This window comes from Spermophilus citellus (assembly GCF_964194105.1).
Source record: "Spermophilus citellus genome assembly, chromosome: 4".
NCBI lineage: Eukaryota > Metazoa > Chordata > Mammalia > Rodentia > Sciuridae > Spermophilus > Spermophilus citellus.
Genome location: NC_138185.1, coordinates 118,236,761 through 118,255,484, shown reverse-complemented (window position 1 = coordinate 118,255,484; position 18,724 = coordinate 118,236,761). Strand labels below are relative to the sequence as shown.

The 18,724-nt window shown below is 44.2% G+C and overlaps 1 protein-coding gene across 6 annotated transcripts in view; it reads left to right on the top strand.

The window, feature by feature from the left end:
- The window catches only part of TLN2 (talin 2), a 421,584-nt gene that overhangs the window by 39,869 nt on the left and 362,991 nt on the right, over positions 1–18,724 (top strand). Inside the window, exon 2 of one of the 6 annotated variants that reach the window (XM_081293078.1) lies at positions 6,851–6,987. The exons of the other annotated variants lie outside the window; for them this stretch is intronic. The gene's annotated coding sequence lies outside the window, so the exon portion shown is untranslated. The remainder of the gene's footprint in view (positions 1–6,850; positions 6,988–18,724) is intronic. 6 annotated transcript variants of the gene reach the window in all.

Genomic DNA, 18,724 nt, shown 5'->3' with positions numbered 1-18,724 from the left:
ATAATGTAAGAAATAAGATCCATACAGAAAAACAGGTAGCCAGGCACAGAGGTGCGTGTCTCTAATTCCAGTTACTTGGGAGATTGAGGTAGGAGGATTGCAAGTTCAAAGCTATCCTGGGCAGTTTAGCAAGATCCAGTCTCAAAATGAAATAAAAGGATTGGGGATATAGCTGATGGTATAGGGTTTGCCTACCATGCACAAAACCTCAGGTTCAATCCCTAGTACTGCAAAAAACAACAAACATAGGCCCCTGTCTTAGAGCTTTTGGGAATTCCCAGATTTGTGATGATCCTCCAGTATGTAATTTATCCCATAAATGCACGATTAAAGATGTTAAAGATTTTGAACTGGTCAGTACTTTGACTTTCCAAAGAACCATAATTTCTTAGTCCTTTTTGTTTTCATTTTCAAAGCCAGTATAATGCCATTGATAATTAGTTGAGTTGAGAGTTTTAACCACAGTGTCCTGACTCATAGAAGCATCAGCACCAATTATGAGGCACATTGAAGTAATTTGTTATTAATTACTGGTTAAGGCCCTAGACATTGTGAATGACTTACTAGAAAATAGCAAGCTAATTCCTATAATAAGAGTGCTCCTCCCATGTATGTATTCTGATATGCTTTATTGAGTAGGGCAAAAGGAGTAGGCATGGAGTCAGTTGCTACTGGGACTGGCTGTAGTGTTGGTACTGGCAAGAGGGTGTGGCATTGGGGAGCACTGCCTGACACCTGTAGTGCTGGTGCATGTATTTATGGGTTGGTTGAGAACCATTGGACTTTAGTGATGAACTAAAAATCCAAAGAACAAGAATCCATGCTTTAACAAAATTAACGTTGTTGTGTATGATGACAAGAGAGTTATGGGGAGAATGCCCAGTGTCAAATAGATAGGTGAGGTTCTGGAAGGAGAGAATGCAGGGCTTTGAGGGTAACAGGAGTCAGAGTCCTGGTTGAAAGAATGGACCTTTGGGAGAGGAACTGGACCTATTAATGTCCAGGCAGCAACACCCACAGGCTGACCCCAGGCCTCTAGAGCAATAGTTTTTATCCCTACCTGTTGGTAAGAGTCACCTGAAAAGTGCTAAGAACAACACCTTCATCTTTAGAGGTCTTGATTCTGCACTAGTAAATAATGCCTCCTGACCCCAAGCAATTCTAGTGTATATACTGAATCTGTTAGAGTTGATCACATTGATACTTTTGGGCTTGTGGAGGAATAGGAGGTATCACAATCTCATCACTGGACCTCTTTAAAATAAGCAGTGATTCACAGGCATGTACATGCGCACATACACATGCATGCAAACATACCTTTAGGTAACATTTGTTTGGATAAGATCAGGACATATGTAGCAGTAGTTTTCTCTAAGAAGTGAATGTTGAAAGGATTAGTGTGATGTTCCAACAGACAGTCGTGTCTTACTCAGCTCTATAAACTACAAATGCTGCAATCTTTTTCTTGGTATTTTTGATGCTGAGCTTGGAAGCCTTAAACTCCTAACAGCCATTCTGGAATCTTCAGAGTGCTCAGCTCCTATTCAGCAGAGCTCTGGTATTTCTCATATCTTCTTTTTGTATTTCACTTCTTCATACTGGACATACTGTGTCATACTGCTCCTGCTATTCAAGCATGAAAACATCCTCTGTTGTTTTACCTACTGGAAAACCAGTAGCCTGGAAGGGTAAGGTTTATTTAAATCACAGAACAAATACCAGGTACAGTCAGAAGACTTGGGTTCTGGTTGGGGTTCTAATGTTGATCTTCTGTGACTTTGGACAACCCATTTTACCTCGCTGGGCTTCTGTTTCCTTTTTTGGCTGTTGTTGTTTCAGAACTGGGGATTGAACCCAGGGGCATGTTACCACTTCTTATTTTTTTTTTTTTTAATTTTAAGATAGGGTCTTACTAAATTGCCAAGGCTGGCCTTGACCTTGAGATCCTCCTGCCTCAGTCTCATGAGTCACTGGAATTACAGGCATGTACCACTGTGCCCAGCTCAATTTCCTTATATAAGTGAATGAAACTAGATTTGCTACAGTTTTTAAAAGGGATTATGTTCAAAGATACATCTGTGATTTTTTTTTTTAACATCAGATTTGACACTTCCAAATTAAAAGAATTCCTTCAGTATCTGTACTATATCAGGACTGGACTAGGGGCTACAGGGAGTTCAAAGACATGCAAAACATGCTCCTAGCTCAAACAAATTTTAAGCTAATATGTAAATGTGCTCAGTGTTAAATCACACACATTAAATAATCCTTTAAGTCAGACATGGCATAATTAGTTGTTACTTTCTGTGGATTATCAATTCTGCAAGAAGGTAATAGGTTTTTCTGGTCAAATGGACTCCTAGGTGAGTTGAGTTTAGAAAATGCTGGTCAAGGGTTGGAGTTATAGCTCAGTTGTAGAGCGCTTGCCTAGCATGTGAGGCACCGAGTTTGATCCTTGGCATCACATAAAAATAAAGGTATTGTGTCCATGTTTAACTTAAAAAAATGCTGGTCAAAGAAAATTAAACATTATTTATCAAGGGACTTCTCAGAGTCTTTAATAAATTGATATTCGTAATGAATGTATATCTACATAATCTTTGGTCTCAAATTTTGCTCACTAATTGGATGGAATGCAGCATGGGAAGTTGGTAGTGAGGATAAGTGTGGTAGGAGTTTAAGATGGGAGAGGTTTCAGCCTGAGTGGCCAAGGAAGGTTTTACAGGGGTGCTGAGGTTGCAGCCAGGTCTTGCATGCTGGAATGGATTTGCACAGTGTTATGGTTTATATCATTAACATCACCTCTAAACCTCATGTGTCAGGCAATGCAGGAATGTGCAGAGGTGGAATGATTAGATTATGAGAGCCATAACCTTGTCAGTGGATTAATTCATTTGATGGATCAATAATTTGGATTATTGGTGGTGGTGCATGGCTGGAAGAAATAGTTTATTGAGGGTATGCCCTTAGGGACTATATCTTGTCCTTCCTCCCTCTACCCCTCCTACCCCATCTCCTTCCTGGCTGCCATGAGCCCACAGTTTTCTTCTACCCACCCTTCTGCCATGATGTTCTTCCTTACCTCAGGCCCAGATGGATGGAGTAGGCTGACCATAGACTAACTCTCTGATACCATGTGCCCCCAATAAAGCTTTCCTCCTCTAAGTTGTGTTTTTGTCAGAAATTTTTGGTCATAGTGTTGAAAAGCTGACTAACACACTGCTACAGGAAAGGGAAGTCTGTAAGTGGAAACGGCCTGTGGCTGAGTTATCAAGACAAACGAGAGGAATGGAACAGAGGACCCTAAACACTCCAAGGTTGTCTTCCTTCTCAGTGCTCCTTGAAAAGAATGGACATCTCTCAAGTTCCAAATCCCCTGAGAATATGAGGGGACTCAACTCTGTACCATCCCTTACTCACTTGCCTTTCTGGTTTTGTTCTTGCTGTATCCAATTGCAACAAGCCAATTTCTAGCCTCACATTGTCTGACATGCTTCTGTGAGGGACTCATGGTACCAACATAGAACTTGGCCACTCTTCACTCTAAGCAGGCCAGGACTGAGCTTCTGAAGGCTGGGCCTACATTGGCTGCCACTGGAGTAGAATGCTCCAGAGAGGGGCCCAGGAATCTGTCTTTACAACAAGCCCCAAGACCATGGACTTAGATGAACTTTAAGCAAATCTAGACTGGCTGAGGTTTGGCCATAGCCTGCATAGACCAACCTGACATTAGATTACATCAGACCTTTGGCCCTGGGTCACTCTGGGGAAGGCTTGGGAGATGTGTGTACTATGGAGTCCAAACCCCAGCATGGAAGAAAAATAGTTCCCAGTAGTTAAGGACCTAATTTTATATACCTTTCCTTCAACTAGTACAACTAGTGCTCTATGGCATTGGGTAGCAGTCACTGAGTGGAGATCTTCATTTGCAAGTATAGTTATAGAAATGCATGATCATGTTAGTGGACTGGGGAAGAAGGATGGAACACTGGGTAGGCTGCATGAGCTTCATTTCTGTGATCAGTTTATTCCCTTGTATGGTGACTCCTCCCTCCCCTCCAGTGTCTCCTTGGTCATGCATTTCTTTTCTGAAACTCATGCGTAATTACTCAGCACAGAAAGATAAAACATTGATGGCTTCTGATTAAGGGATAACATGCTTAAAATCCATGGAGGGAAAAGACATTTATGTTTAAATCCTATGGTGTAGTTTATTTTTAATCTCAAAGGGAAATGCTGAAGTTTTTCTGTTTGTTTTAGGACAGCAGAACCATCTGAGATGCAAAATGTTAGAAAGGGGTCTTCAAATTCACTGATCTGTTATCCCAAATCTGAAGCAACACAGTATTTCTAAAGCCTGCCATCAGCACCCAAATATTGACCTAGTTTAAAATGTTAAAATGCAACTAATCCAATTAGCAGACAACTAAGATAGAACATTTTCTCTTCTAGTTTCCTTTCCTTTATTTGTCTGGGGGGCTTCTTTTCTCCTCAAAGAGAGGGCATTATTTGCATAATTTTGTAAGGCAATTGGCTTCTTTTTTCTTTTGCATTCATTAATGATGTTTCAGCTTTGCCATTTTGGAGGAAAATGAGCTTTTGATATGTAGCAAAAATAACTGATTTTAATATTAAGAAATAGTGTTGAGTATTAAGGTCTTTGGCAGTAGGAAAAATAATGTGTCAGAGAGTATTAATTTTCAAGACCAGAAATGAAGTGGCTTAACTTCTTGACAGGAATCTTGGAGATATAGCAGACCTTAGGAGGCCCAGAGGAAGTGGGGTAGATGGAAGGGGCCTGGTGCCATTCTTCCAAAAGTGGCTCTATCAGTTTCATGCATGACTCAAATTGTTTGCTGCTGGGGGATGATCTATGCCAGAAGTTGGTCCCCATGCTGCAGTGTCTCCCTTCTGTTTCACCCTCTCCTATCAGGAATCTTGGGGTGGAAATATACGCTTGATAATCCAGGAAGAGGGTGAGATGGACAAAGCCTGGAAAGCTAAGAAATCCCTGTGCAGCACCTTCTGTATTGGGACCATGAAGGTCAAGAGCCCAAGTGTCAAATTCTCATTGTTTTTACATATAAAAATATCACACTATATCCCAGAAATATATACAGCTATTGGGTATCAATAAATTTTTAAAACAAACAAAAACAGACAACAGAATCTTGGCCAAAACTATGAAGACGAAAGATAAGAGGATGTTTGGAAGCAGTTATTTCTAGACTTAGTATCCACTCTCACGAGTGTGTAGTTCTATGACTTTATATCTTTATTTTCTCTCATCATTTCTCCTCTCTTGCTTGCTTGCTGTTTGTTCCCTATCCTGAGTGTGAAAGGATTTGGCTCCTGGTGGAGCTGTGCCACACAGTTAGAGTGAGTTTCCCCTGTTCCCCTGTCCCTCTCTTGCTCAGAATCCTTCAGTGCCCCCCAGGTTCCTCCATACGTCAACTTGCCATATATATATATATATATATATATATATATATATATATATATATATAAAAAAGCCATATATATATAAGCTCATTTTGGCTTCCCCCCACTCCAACGGACTGTGTGATATTTATTTTATATATATATATATATATGAAATTTTTAAAGATGTTTATGGACTTTGGACTTTTTAAAAATTCTTTTATTTATATGTGGTGCTGAGAATTGAACTTGGTGCCTCACACATGCTAGGCAGGTGCTGTATCACTGAACCACAACCTCAGCCCCTCAACCTGCCTTCTTAGCATTGTTTTCTACTGTCTATTTTTTAAAGCTCAAGTGTTGCCTCTCCATTCTGTTTTGGTTTTGGTTTTTGTGTGAGGTCTGTGTTGCCTGGGCTGAACATTGTTGAACCCCACTGCAGACCCAGAGAGGACTTCAGGAGGAAGTGGGGACTCACTGATGGGGCTGTGAGGGGCTGTTTGGGGCCTGCAGTCTGGCCAGGTCAGAGGTGGGGCGGGCTAGGAAGGCCACGAACAAGTATCTGGATTCTTAAGAGAAGTTGTCTATAAGCTTGGATTACTATCAAGGGGTTGGCTGGGGCTGTGGTGAGGGATTCTTTTGCTACGGCTCCCAACTGGCCTTTGGAACTTTTCAGAAGTTCATGAGCTTTCAGAAGGCAACTCTTGACTATCTACATCTTAGGATGGTACATGTTGGAGCCATATTTATAGTCTCCTAAATTCATCAAACACCCTCTAAGATAGGTGAGCTGAAATCTTAGATTCTGTGGTGTTTATCTGATGTGACCCCTGCTCTGGGATCTCCTGTGTGTGTGTGCATGTGTATGTGTGTGTATGTGACAAAGATTTTTGAGAAAAGGAAGTTGTGCCCAGTAGGGAGCCTGGTGCATAGGGCCCTCCTTCAGGATTCTCAGTTCCCACTCACCCGAGGCCTCCTTGGCCTTAGGAGCTGTGTTCCTGGAAGGCTTCTAGCACGTGCTGAGACATGAGCAGAGGATGATACCAAGGCCCTTACAACACACAAAGGAAAGATGGTGTGAGGGTACTTCTGCAGGAAACCCTGAGGCCTGGGTAGATGGGAGCCGGCTGGGCATGCAGGAGATCCTCCAGATGTCATCCTTCTCCTGCCTCCATCCTGGCCTGTCTTGCTTTTAATCTGTTTCTTACATGTTTGATTTCCTTGTAAATTGTGGAAGATTCTTAGCAGCAGACACATTTTCCAGGAAGTTAGAAATGAACCATACATAAAAGGGAAAAACCTAGCCACACTGAAAATGAGAAGGAAATTGACTAGTTTAAGCAATATTGTAAAATCCACAAAACATTAAATTGACCATTTTTAAATGTGGAGTTCAGTGGCATTAAGTACAACTACCATCTATCTCTAGACCTCTTTCATCACCCCAGAGTGAAACTCCATCCCCATTAAACACCAACTGCTCATGGATCCCTACCCCTTGGCCCTTGGAAATCACCATTCTACTCTCCAATTTTGATGACTCCAGGTATCTCATACTAGAATTAGGTAAGTATTTGTCCTTTTGCACCTGGCTATGTTTTGAAGTTCATGTTTTTTTTTGTGTGTGTGTTAATATTTTAAGTAAGCCCATTAAGTCAAGGAGAGTGGACCAGACATATCTTTACAGAAGCAGTTCCCTTCCTCCTGCTGCCTGCTTTGTTGTTGTCCAGAGTGACTGGGCCAGTGCCCTGCTTTAGCTAATCCTCTGTGTAGAAGGAGCTGACAGCTGGGGGCTTCCAAAGTTTGCTCCCAGCTGTTCTCAGGCTTCAGTGTTTTCTCTGGAATGATGAACCAGGGCCTAAATGTAGGATTGGAAATTAATTGCATAGGTTTCTGTCAATCATGTCTTTAGGTAATCAGGCAGCAAATACCTACTGATCAGAATATGATCTGTACAGGCAGGGGCCCAAGGTAGGAGTATCACAAGTTTCCTTCTTCCTGTGCAGGTGCTGGTATACCTGACTGCTATAGGGATGAGGAGGAGTTACCAAGAGCCAGCTGCCTGTTTCTGGACATGGTTTATGTTGTTGACTGATGGCACCAGCTGTGGAGAGGTGGTTTTATGTAGTGTGAATAATTGAAACCCAACTCTAAGTTTCCCTTTTGTCCCTTCCTGTTTAACAATCAACTGTTATTAAATTTATTCTTTTTGGTAATGCTTTGCATCACCCTCCCATGTGAGAATTCAACAAAATTGCCCCTTGTTCCTAGGGTCTGCACCAAGTGAGCAGCCAATGTCTTTTCCTGTGCTATCCCTGTGACTCTTCTCCACTCTCGCACCCTCCCTTGGGTTTAGGTGCCTGTGGCTGATTTACCTTCTCCTCAGTATGTGGAGGAACAGGGTCTTCAAACAGTACAGCTCTTCCTGTAGCTGCTGGTAGGTATGTGGAGAAACTCAGTGTTGGGTGCTTTTCTCCATTGGGCAGGCCCACCCACAGCTGCCAACTGCAGACCCATGGAGGCCAGGAACGGGCTGCCTGCTGAGGGCTTCTCTGGCGCAGAAGAGATGGATGCATGCACTCCCTTCAGAGCAGAGGCAGGCACACTTCATGTTGGGATTTTGCATCCCTAACAATTTGTGGCTCATTTTGGCTTTCCCCTGCTTCAAGAGACTGTGTGATATTTAATGACTCAACCCTGATTATACTCTGGATGTTCCCTTTCTACTGATGTCAGTTTATAGAACAGTCCTCAAACAAATATTTATACAGAAAGGGAAGGAAATAGGGGACCTTTGGGACCCTAAGAGGGGGCTTCAACTGCTGTCCCACCACACCAGGGAGCCCAGGCCCTGATACCAATGACCAGTGTTTCCAGTTTGCTAGCTCACTGGGAGGTCTGGTTGGCCAGGTGTGGATGAGTAGACCTGGGCCTATCTCTTGCAGGGCTGCTGGTCTTAGACCAGGAACCTCAGTGAGAACTACAGGATGCCAGGCAGGGGCACCTCCATGAGGTGTGAGATCAAATGAGGTCATAAGGGAAGAGGTTTCTGACGGGAGCTTCGGTGCAAATATTTCAAGAAATGGACACAGCGCATGACTTGCCACGACTGTTGCTTGTGCCAATCTCTCACTGTCTCCATTGGGCTTCAGTGTGACACTTGGTGGGGGAGGGGAAGGGGTGAGGGCAGGAGAGAGGGTTTAGAAGTAATGGTTTGCCTCAGACCCTGGAAGGCTGGCTTCCTTCTATCAGGGGAGTGATCTCGTATAGTCTAGGAAAGACTGACATTCTTAGAAATAAGGCCTGAGGGGATGGCTTCCAGGACATTCTTCCCAAGGCCTTTTCTTCTTTCAATCAAGTGAGGCAGAGGTGAGTAGGAATGAGATAGAGAGCTCTTCCCTCCACTCCAGTTCCCCCTGCACAGATTCACTCCTCACCTGGCTTCCCCTCAAGGGACTGATAGAGTCAAACATGCTGGGGAGACAATTGATATGGTAGTGGTGGGGGGTGGGGTGGGGGGTATCTATTACTGAACACAAGGAATTTGAGAAACAAGGGAGAAAAACAACTGTTTTTAAAACAACCATCTTACTAGATTTACTGTTCTTTTTGAGGTTCTGCCCTGGGCAGAGGACTCCGGTACTTGCTAAGCAGTCAGTGCAGAGGTGGTGAGCCCCTGACTCCACCTGCAGGAGTCTGTGATTAGATGGTGGGGGAGGGCACAAAGGCTGCCATTTGCAGGTCAGGAGAGAAGGCTCCCAGCTGTCCCAGGGGGCATGATGGGGAGCCTGTGGAAGGAGTTCATGGAGATGCAGATTCTGTTAAACTGCAAGGGATCTGAAGATATCAGAAAGCTGGTTGGAGAGGAGAGAGACTAAAAGAACAAAGACCAAAAAGTGGGAAGATACAGCAAGGAGAAAATCAGGCAGCATAGCATGGAGTTGTTAAGACCCAGGGCTGTGAGCTGTATGGGGAGTGAGTTGTTTTATTGCTGGCCTCCTGTCAGTTGTGAGATGTCCATTGACAATGTAGCATACACCTCCTGTCCCTGCTCTCTGATTCTGCAGTTAGCCCTGTTCCAGAGAAGCATTCCGAAAGGCCTCCAGAGACCCTTCAGTGGCCACACCTCATCTCCTTGGTATCCTCTCTCTCTCTCTCACCTTCAGACTCCACATGCCCAGATGGCTTTCCCTCTAGCCACCCCTCCTGTCTCCTACACATGTCCACATGCTCCAGGGACCTGTCCTCAGAGCCAGCTCCCTCCTCCTTCTCTCACCTTCACCTCTCCCAAATGTGGATGTCCAGCTTCTTCTGCTTTTTCAGACCAGTGCTACATGCCATGCTCCTGGGATTAGGATTCTATGGTTGTGAACCCCAGAAACCCACAGAACCAAAGTTCACTGCACAGAAAGCCACTCAGAACTTACTGGGCATAAGCTCCAGGGGAGAGCTGGCATCCCTGGATCAACCATTGAGTACCTGCTTCCTCTCTGGTGTGGACTTTCTAGGGGCTCATCCTTTGAAAGCTCTGAGTCAAATCTGAGTGTCTAAGAAGGCCAGAATCCTTTCCTTTTCTCTATGATCTCAAACTTCATGTGTCTCTTAGTCTCCTACTTCCTATTGATTTGACAAACTGTGAGCAGCATTTGATGTGGCAACAGTGGCAGCTGCGGCTGCATTCCTGAGTGGGTCTTCCCACAGTTGAAAATGCAGGGCTGGGCCCAAGGGATTTACGTGTTCTCTGGGTCTGCATCTTGTGCAGGCGACTTTGAATTTGACACCCCTGTCACATAGCCAGTGCCTGGAAACCCTGAAACTGTTCCTGGTATTCATAATTCACATCGGGTAGACTTAGGTGGTATTTATAGCACTCCCAAGACAAGTTATTGCCAAAGGAGGTAGTGACACTTATCAGGGCCGTGTAGGAGACACAGCACTGAGCAGACTCTTTCTCTGGCTAATTTTAGATTGCCAGTGAAGGCTTCTCATATTGTCAGTGTGCCTTCAGAGGCTCTGATCTTCCAGGGAGAATGCAACACAAAAGCTTTGGAGCCATTTCTGGTCCCTGGGGCTTACTGTCCTTCCAAGAGTCTCCCTGCCCAGGTTTTCCCTATCTCTGGCCCCTCCTTCTGCCCTCTCTCAAGAAAAGGGGAACACAGGGTTCCTGGACACAATGGCATTGGGCCATCAGGCTGGGGTGGGAAAGGACCTCATAGCAGGTTCCTCACCAGCTAATGTTTACAACCTGTGAATGCATGATACAGTTAGGCTTGCACATGGCCTTGTCTACCCTTGGTCAAGGGCAATCCTCATGGAGATTTTATTAGTCATGTCAGGCTGCCATAACAAAATACCATGAACATAAATGGCAGAAATGAATTTCCTCACAGTTCTGGAGGCTGGAAGTCTGAGATCAGAGTGCTAGCACAGTTGGCTCTGGTGAGGGCCCTCTTCCTGGCTTGCAGACAGCTGTCTCCTTGCTGTGTCCTCAAACAGCAGAGCAAGCAGTTTAACTGGAGTCTCTTCCTGTAGGAACACTAATTCCATTACAAAGGTGGAGCACTTGTGCCTCATAAAACCTAGTCGCCTCCAGAAGACCTTGCCTCCAAATATCTCACATTGAAGGTTAGGGCTCAATATGAATTTGGTGTGGGGGGATACAATTCAACCATAGCAGGGTTTCTTTTAGACTTGTAAGCTGTACACTCTTTACTTTTGCAGTGGGACTGGTCACATCTCCCCCAGGATCAGGCTCCTGTGGGCAAAAGAACCTTTTCAGATGACCCAGAGTGTCTGCTGGACAGGGGTAAGGAGAATTGGAGGGTCATGGAGCTGGCTGGTTTGTTTTAGGATTTGCTACCAATTCTAAGTTATAAAGCCACAACATGCTTGTGGGCTTGAAAAGGGGAAGGTGTGCTGGAGTATATGTGGGCAGGTGCTTGCCGGAACCTGCGTGGGAACCAGTTGGCAGGTGAAAGGGGGAGGGCAGACAAGTCACATTTTACCCACTTCGCTGCTTGGCTTCTGCCACTCTCTCCCTCTTCGTCATCTGTGACTTTGAGTACTTGCATGGCTTCTGGTGGTGCTTTTCTTTTGTGTGACTTTGAGTACTTGCATGGCTTCTGGTGGTGCTTTTCTTTTGTGTGACTTGTCATGACTCAAATTACCTGTGTCATTAGTCATATTTTGGAAGTTTGGGGTGGTTTGGAAGCAACTCTTCCAGAAAGCTGGAAAAAGAACTGTTGCCCCAAATGATGACGAGATGACAGTCAGCTCTGGCCAGCTGTCCCTCACCAGCAGTTGTGGACCTTGGCTTCCCTTTCTCTGGATTTGGAAGTGTTCCTATGAGTCAACAATGGTGCCTTTCTTGGCCAGCAGCTTCTCTGCAGCCACACTGGCATCTTGGTTGGAGCAAGGGCTTAGTGATGGGTGAGTGGGGACAAAGCTTACTCTTGTGTCTGGGCCTTTTTCCAGTTTCCCTCTATGCTGAGAGTCAATCAGGGTCATTCTGCTGTCTCTCCCCTGATGCCCTGAGATTGGTATTAGAAGTAGCAAGTTTGGAATCTCTTTCATTTGGGGAAATATCTCTTATGTGCTTTTGATTTCTTATTCTGATTTGGAGAAGGAGCACATTGTCAATAAAGTGGATAAGGGGTGGTCCTGGGTTTTCTGTAACATTCCTGCAGTATCTCTCAACATCTAGGAGGCAGTGGGGATTCTGCTTGAAGAAGACTAGATGAAGGAACTTGAAGGTGGTGCACAGCTTAAATGGGACTCTGTTGTCTTCAGGTGCCCTTCTTCCACCCATATCCCCTTCCCTCTGATGACCGCCATTCCTGGGGTCTGCTGACCAGAGTGGCTCAGGCTGTCACTGGATAGCGGTGGACTCTTTTTTTAAGTCAAATGGAGGTCACTTAATCTGCTCTTTTTACCTCATTGAGCAGAAGCAAATGGAGTGTCAAAATATAAGTGCACCTTACTTAAGAAAAGGGGAAGTATTTTATAAATCAGCAAAATAGTATGCTTTCATATTATTCTTCAAGACCTGACTATCCTATGAAATTATTTAAAAGTAGAGAAAAATGTGGTAACTTGAGGTAGGCATATGTGTGCACACGTGTATATGAGTATACAAATGAATGTGCGCAGGTGTGCTTGACCAGTCAAGTCTGGAAGTCTACTTTTCAGGTTGACAGTAAGATATGGTCCAACCAACATCTGTCTTCTGGGGCTGTTAGCATAAAAATCTGCAGACCAGTGGTTGACTATGTGAGTCATAGGTGTGCTGGGACACCTACAAGCTTGGGCTTGTGTTATTTTTTTTTTTCTTGTTCCCTATGATTCTCTTCTAGGATGTGACTTTCAGACTGTGGCTGGCCTGGGTTGACTTAGATGTCTCAGGTCCTATGTGTTGGACTGAGCAAAAACCCATTGCCATTACTCCATTCCTTTTCTTTCTTTCCTTCCTTCCTTCCTTCCTTTCTTCCTTTCTTCTTTCTTTCCTTGCAAGAGATGTTTTCCTTTAAATGATCAATTTTCGTGAAAAAGGAAATCACTGCAAAGAGGACCTAGGACCTCGAATCAGTAGACTTTGAGCAGCTGGGTTTCATCTGTCTCCCTGGGTGCTGTGTCAACCTCAGGTAGTGACATTCCTATAACCTGTTTTCATTTAAGACTATTAATAATTATTAGCACTCAGGCTTGTCTTTTTTGGAACCTTGGGTGGGGAAGAAAGAGATTACAGCAGGTAGCTGTGTGACCTGGTGGGTTTCAGCTTCAGGAAGCATTTTATTTGTTTGGAGTGGGAAGAGACTTGGAAAGTGAAGCTCTGTGCAGGATGCCAGTCCTTGTGATAGTAGCTGGCTCTTAAGAAACAAATCCCGGGCTGGGGATGTGGCTCAAGCGGTAGCGCGCTCGCCTGGCATGCGTGCGGCCCGGGTTCGATCCTCAGCACCACATACCAACAAAGATGTTGTGTCCGCCGAGAACTAAAAAATAAATATTAAAAATTCTCTCTCTCTCTCTTCTCTCACTCTCTCTTTAAAAAAAAAAAGAAACAAATCCCATGATTCTTTTAGATTTTTTTTACTTTATTTGTAAGGAAGTCTTGAAAGAGACCAGGGAGAAATACACAAGCCTAATCTGTGTCCAGATTAGGAAAGAGAACACTAACAGAACTTCAGAGGCCTCCTTGATGGCCCTGCCCTGACTGCACCCTCTTTCCTTAGTCACCATCCTGACTTAGTTTTATCTATTTTTTTAACTCCATGTGAATAGACCCACCATGGATGTCCTCTTGTTTTTGATTGCTTTTGTTCAGGGCAATGTTTGTGTGATCTGTCTACATTGTCGTATGAGATATGGTATTTGGTTGTATTCATATTGTCTATTTGGTCTTCTGTGCAAGGACATTTGGTATTTTTCCAGACTTTGGCTCTGATGAATAAAACTGATATGAATCATCTTCCATATGCCTTTTGACATGGGTGAGTTTACACCTCTTGGTGGCATATCAAATGCTTTCTTTACTTTTCCCAGTGCACTTACTTATTGAGCAAGTGGTTAGAGAATCCACTGCAGACCAACCTCCACTCTGCCGTGAGATCAGGAATAAGACATGGAAGGTCTGTTGAGAGGAGAGGGCAGCTGCTTCAGATGGCTCTCTAAAGAGTTGACATTTAAGTAAACACTTCAGGGATGAGAGATGGCCAGCCAGGTAAGGTACTGCAAAGGAGTACTTCCTGAAGTGGAAAGAGCTTGCAGACGTTAATGGACAGTGATGCTGTCTCAAGAGTGGGCTGATCAGCACAGAAAAGTCCAAGGATTGCCTAGACCTAATCCAAGCTAATGAAGTAATTAGACCTGGGACATTTAACTTTCCTTTGTAGGAGTCAGGAGGAAGGGCTGTTTCTGTTTTTGTTTTTATTTTAAATAAACTAAAAGCAATGATTCATTAAGCAGAGAATCACTTCATAGCGGCTTTCAGGAGAGGACCAGGCAGCATGATGGGACTGTGTTCTATGCTGTCCACAACTGGTCCCTGGCTTGAGCCTACCAAAAGGCCTGGAGGCTGGACACGTTGCTAGGGCCTTGTGTTTTGAAAATAGGCACTACTATTGGGTTCCTGGTTTTTAGCCCGTGACTCATCTTCCCCAGACCCAGAGGGTCCAGATTCCCAGGCTGGGAGTTTACCCAACCAGGATGTCAGCAGTATCAAGCTTCAGCCATGTGGGGAAGTCCGTTTAGCCAGAAGGGACACCCTGTTTTTAGGATGAGGGTGGGGGAGTGCTGTAGGCTGAATGAGAGATCTGAGCAGGAGGAAATGGCCTGGAGCTGTGGGTGTGGTTCTTGCCTGCCGGTCCAGGCCCCCCTTCCAGAACTATCATGGCTAAAGCCAGCTTGGTGTGCAGCTCTGATTGGAATGGGAACCACATGGAGGCTGAAAACTGGACAACATCCTCTGGAGATTTCTCCCTTTCTTTTATGTTGCTGATGTTTCATTTTTAATTAAGATGCCCTTGTTGGGAAATTTTCTAGCTCTGGTAAAAATCTATCCTGACTACAGAGGCTCTGTCACACTGAGGAGGAGTGGAAGGAGATGCTCCAATAACTTCAGATCCCAAAGAAATCCCTCTTTGTTGCACAGGTTAGTGGGTGACTGTGGCACAAGAGCCCTGTGGGTAGTTGGAGTCTCTATGCCCATTCAGAGTAGGGGTTCCTCTTGACTTTTCCCAGCTCTATGGCTTTGGCAGCTCCTCTCAGAACTTCTATTGATGGTTTCCTAGTGTTCTTTTCCACCCTCCAATTTTATTAGTATGTAAAGAAGATAAAAGGCTCCTCTGTATTTAATAAACTTAAAATTTCCCATGGTATGGAGCAAGGCCTCAGCCACCCACTGGCTTGCCCTCTCCCCGACCCCAGCCATTGGCTGAGGAGCTGTGAGGCACACTTGGTGTTCCCCTGTGCATCTCTTCTTTCCTCCCTCTCTTTTCAAAATCGAGTTCTGCTTCTTGGGTATGAATGCTGAGAACCATTTCTGTTAATTTACAGGTCTTACGAGTGTCACGCCATTGCCTTCCTGGCTGGGTGGCCTCCAACTCACGTGGGTTTCCCGCCATCTGGCCCCAGCCCATCTGGCCCCTGTGTGGGTCAGGCTCTCCCACCCACACCACCCAGAGTTGGCATACATCTCTAGTTGTGGAATAAAGGGAAACCTTCAAATTTTTCTTCCCTGATAGTTTCCACTTTAGTTCTCATACAAATCTTTGTTTCCTGGCACCACTGAGCTTGAACGTGTGAAATGATAGAGAAAGTAAAGTTTGATTCCAGGGCGGTTTTGTCACCAGGAAGGTTACTTTTGTCCTTGTTACCTTTTATTAATGTGATCTGACTATGTTTTACGTTGATCTGGCACTTGATTTGTAAGATTTATTAGCTAGAAGAGTTCTTCAGCCTCCCAGGGAACCCAGGTACTTTTGTTAAAATAATTAGAAACTAGGTGTTGTGGGGGATCACTTTTATTCTTGCTAATGTTAGCAGCCAGCTCTGAGCATTCTTGGAAGGTCTGATGAAATGCTCATTTTAAATGCAAATTCTTTGCATGGTTAGGAGGAAAATGAAATCATTCTGGCTCCCAGCACTCACTCTGCATTTTTGCCATTCCTTCTGGTGGCCGAGGGGAGGGCTCATGACTAAATCCCTCAGCATCTTTATTATGATTTCTGATCTGAACTTGCTGAGAGGAAGCCTGGGCCCCAGGATGTTAACTCTCTGTTGCCAACTGACTACAGCATGTGGTTGCCTGAAGTGAATGTTCAGTAGTCTCCTGCTCCCCACCCACTAGTGATCTTTGGATTCTCTCTCATTTCTTTTATGGGTGGTGGATGTTCTGGGAAACTTATGGTAAGTGGAAGTATTTTTCCCCCCTCTCCTCATTTTTCTTTGCAGCAAATGAAATGTGCTAAGCCCTTTATCCTATGCAATAGCAGCAGCGTGTGCTGGTTCCTTTTAGCCTTCGTAGGTTTTTCCAGTTTCCACTCTTTTCTGGGAGTTTCCTTTCCCTTTATCCTAGCTACTTGCCACCTGGAGAATCCTTGGCTTCATGCATGATGGATATGAGGGGGCTCCTGTGCAGCACAGCTGACATGAGTGGTTCATTGTCTGTGACTCTTTCAAAGAGGGATTTCAGTGCAGGATTGCAAAGCAGGTGAGAACATTACATTCCTTTTCCTGAAAGTGAGACTCCTACTTGTAAACAACTGCTGTCTCCTGTGGTTCTAGAGACTATCAGGTCATGGGTGGAGGGGTTCAGCCTCTTAGTGAAAGCCCTCCTTCTCCAGTGTTACGGATATAGCTAGCACCAATGGAGAAGGTTGGGGAGATGGCCACATAGTAAAGGATATAACATGTTTCTCTATCCACAAAATAATGACTTTATACTGGGTCTACCTTGAAAGTTGGGGCAGTGGGCTGATTTATGGTTGCCAATCATTATGAAATGCAAAATCTTCATCCATACATCGAATGTACTTGCAACCATGCTATTTTCTCTTTTGATTGTAAAGTCATTTTGTTTTTCTTTTTGACTTAAGTATTCTTTCCAAGCAGAACATAGAATTCAAAACAAAGTTTCCAAATTTGTCCCCAGTTTGTTGACTAAACTGAATCACAGGATTTTGGAGTTGGAAGGGGGTCCTGGAGCCCAGGAGCTCTTGGCTTTTTATTTCTGTGGATTATGAGGTCACCAGGGTCTCTCTTGGTGGTTGGTGATGTGGAGAAATGCTTTCAGCAATGCTCCTTTCTCCAATGCAAATGCAATGGGGCTTTGAGAGACCTGGTGGGGCATGCCCCCCCATCCCCCCACCCCACCCCCGTGAGAGACATTGGCTCCAGACCTGGAGGCATTCCATATTGGGAGGCTTGAGAATTAGTGGTTGGACCCAGTTCAATGGCTGCAAAGCTTCTGAAATGGCCAACCTCTCTGTCTAGTAACAATGAATCAGGGCTCAGGAAGGTCAGGTAGTTATGTCCAGACCAAGCAGTCTCTATTGGTTTGACTCCACTAAGCAGCTCGTACTTTTAATTTCTGCCAATGGGTATAAATGAGGACAAATTACATGGTAGATGGGGGATACGTGTAAACAAACAAAATAAGCAAAAAACTCCTAAAGCTAAGGAGTTTTAGACAGCGTGAAACCCAATGAAGAATGAGATCTCCATTTTATAAATCTTGGTCAAGCTTGGAAAGATACTCCCCAATGCAAGCCTACCTCAGTTTGTAGCAGATGTATGGGCAGAGTTTAAAGTTGAGCTTGGGCCTTGTAAGTTAAGAAATTGCTTTGGGTGGTTGTGAACTATATGTTTGCAAAGTGGCAAAGACTCTTTCCCTGCCCCAGCATAGGCTGGAGACCTGGGTTCTGTAGCTGGGCCTGCCTCTAAGTGTATTGGTTAAGTCACCAAATATATTTGGGCAGTAGTTTCCTTCTCTGGAGGAGCAAGGGCAGTGGAAAATGGCTGCTTCTGTCTCCTTCCTGGGCAGGAGTGAAGTTCTGAGTGGTGATCCTGGATTTATGAAACCAAGATAAGCCTAAGACATCTCATTGGAGCCTTAATTTTACTCAGGGAATATGGAAGACCAAAACGTATTTTTATATGAAAGTAACCATGCAAATATTGAAGAAGTGCACATTTTGCATGACTTAAACTTTAGCTAGAACATAGAATTCCATAAATGAAGTGAAAGAAAGCCCATGGTTTCTGTGTATGGCTTCCCACTAACCTCTGTCCTTAGTAGAATTCTGACTGGAGAGAGTAAGAACCCCTGGCCTGTAAGATCCTCAGAGTCTTTTTTGCATCTAGAATTTCTGGTTGGAAAAGAAAAGATACATCTTTGGTGTAGAGTATTGAGTAAGTTTTCATGCCCATCACCAGAGAGGGTCTCTGGAAAAATGGACAACAACAATAAAGGTTGTCTAGACTTTAGAAATCCAGGAACTTGAAGTTTTCCTTTCCTCCTTTTGGTGTTAACCAAAAAGCTTTTGTTATTATTCTGAAGTGTTATTCTTGAACCAGAAAGAGAACAGATCTGGTTTTGGTGTAATGGGAATTATGCCAGAGGAGGTAGCATGCTGATTAAAATTTCTTTGAAATGGCTTTAACAGAATAGTGACAAGGGAATCAGTGTGAAAATTAAAACTGCTGACATCCCCCTTGTACCTGGGATTTATTTAGCAAGGGAATGTTAGGACGTTAAGAGGCTATGTCCAGTTGGTATCTGCTTCTGAAATTATTTCTTGTTATGAAG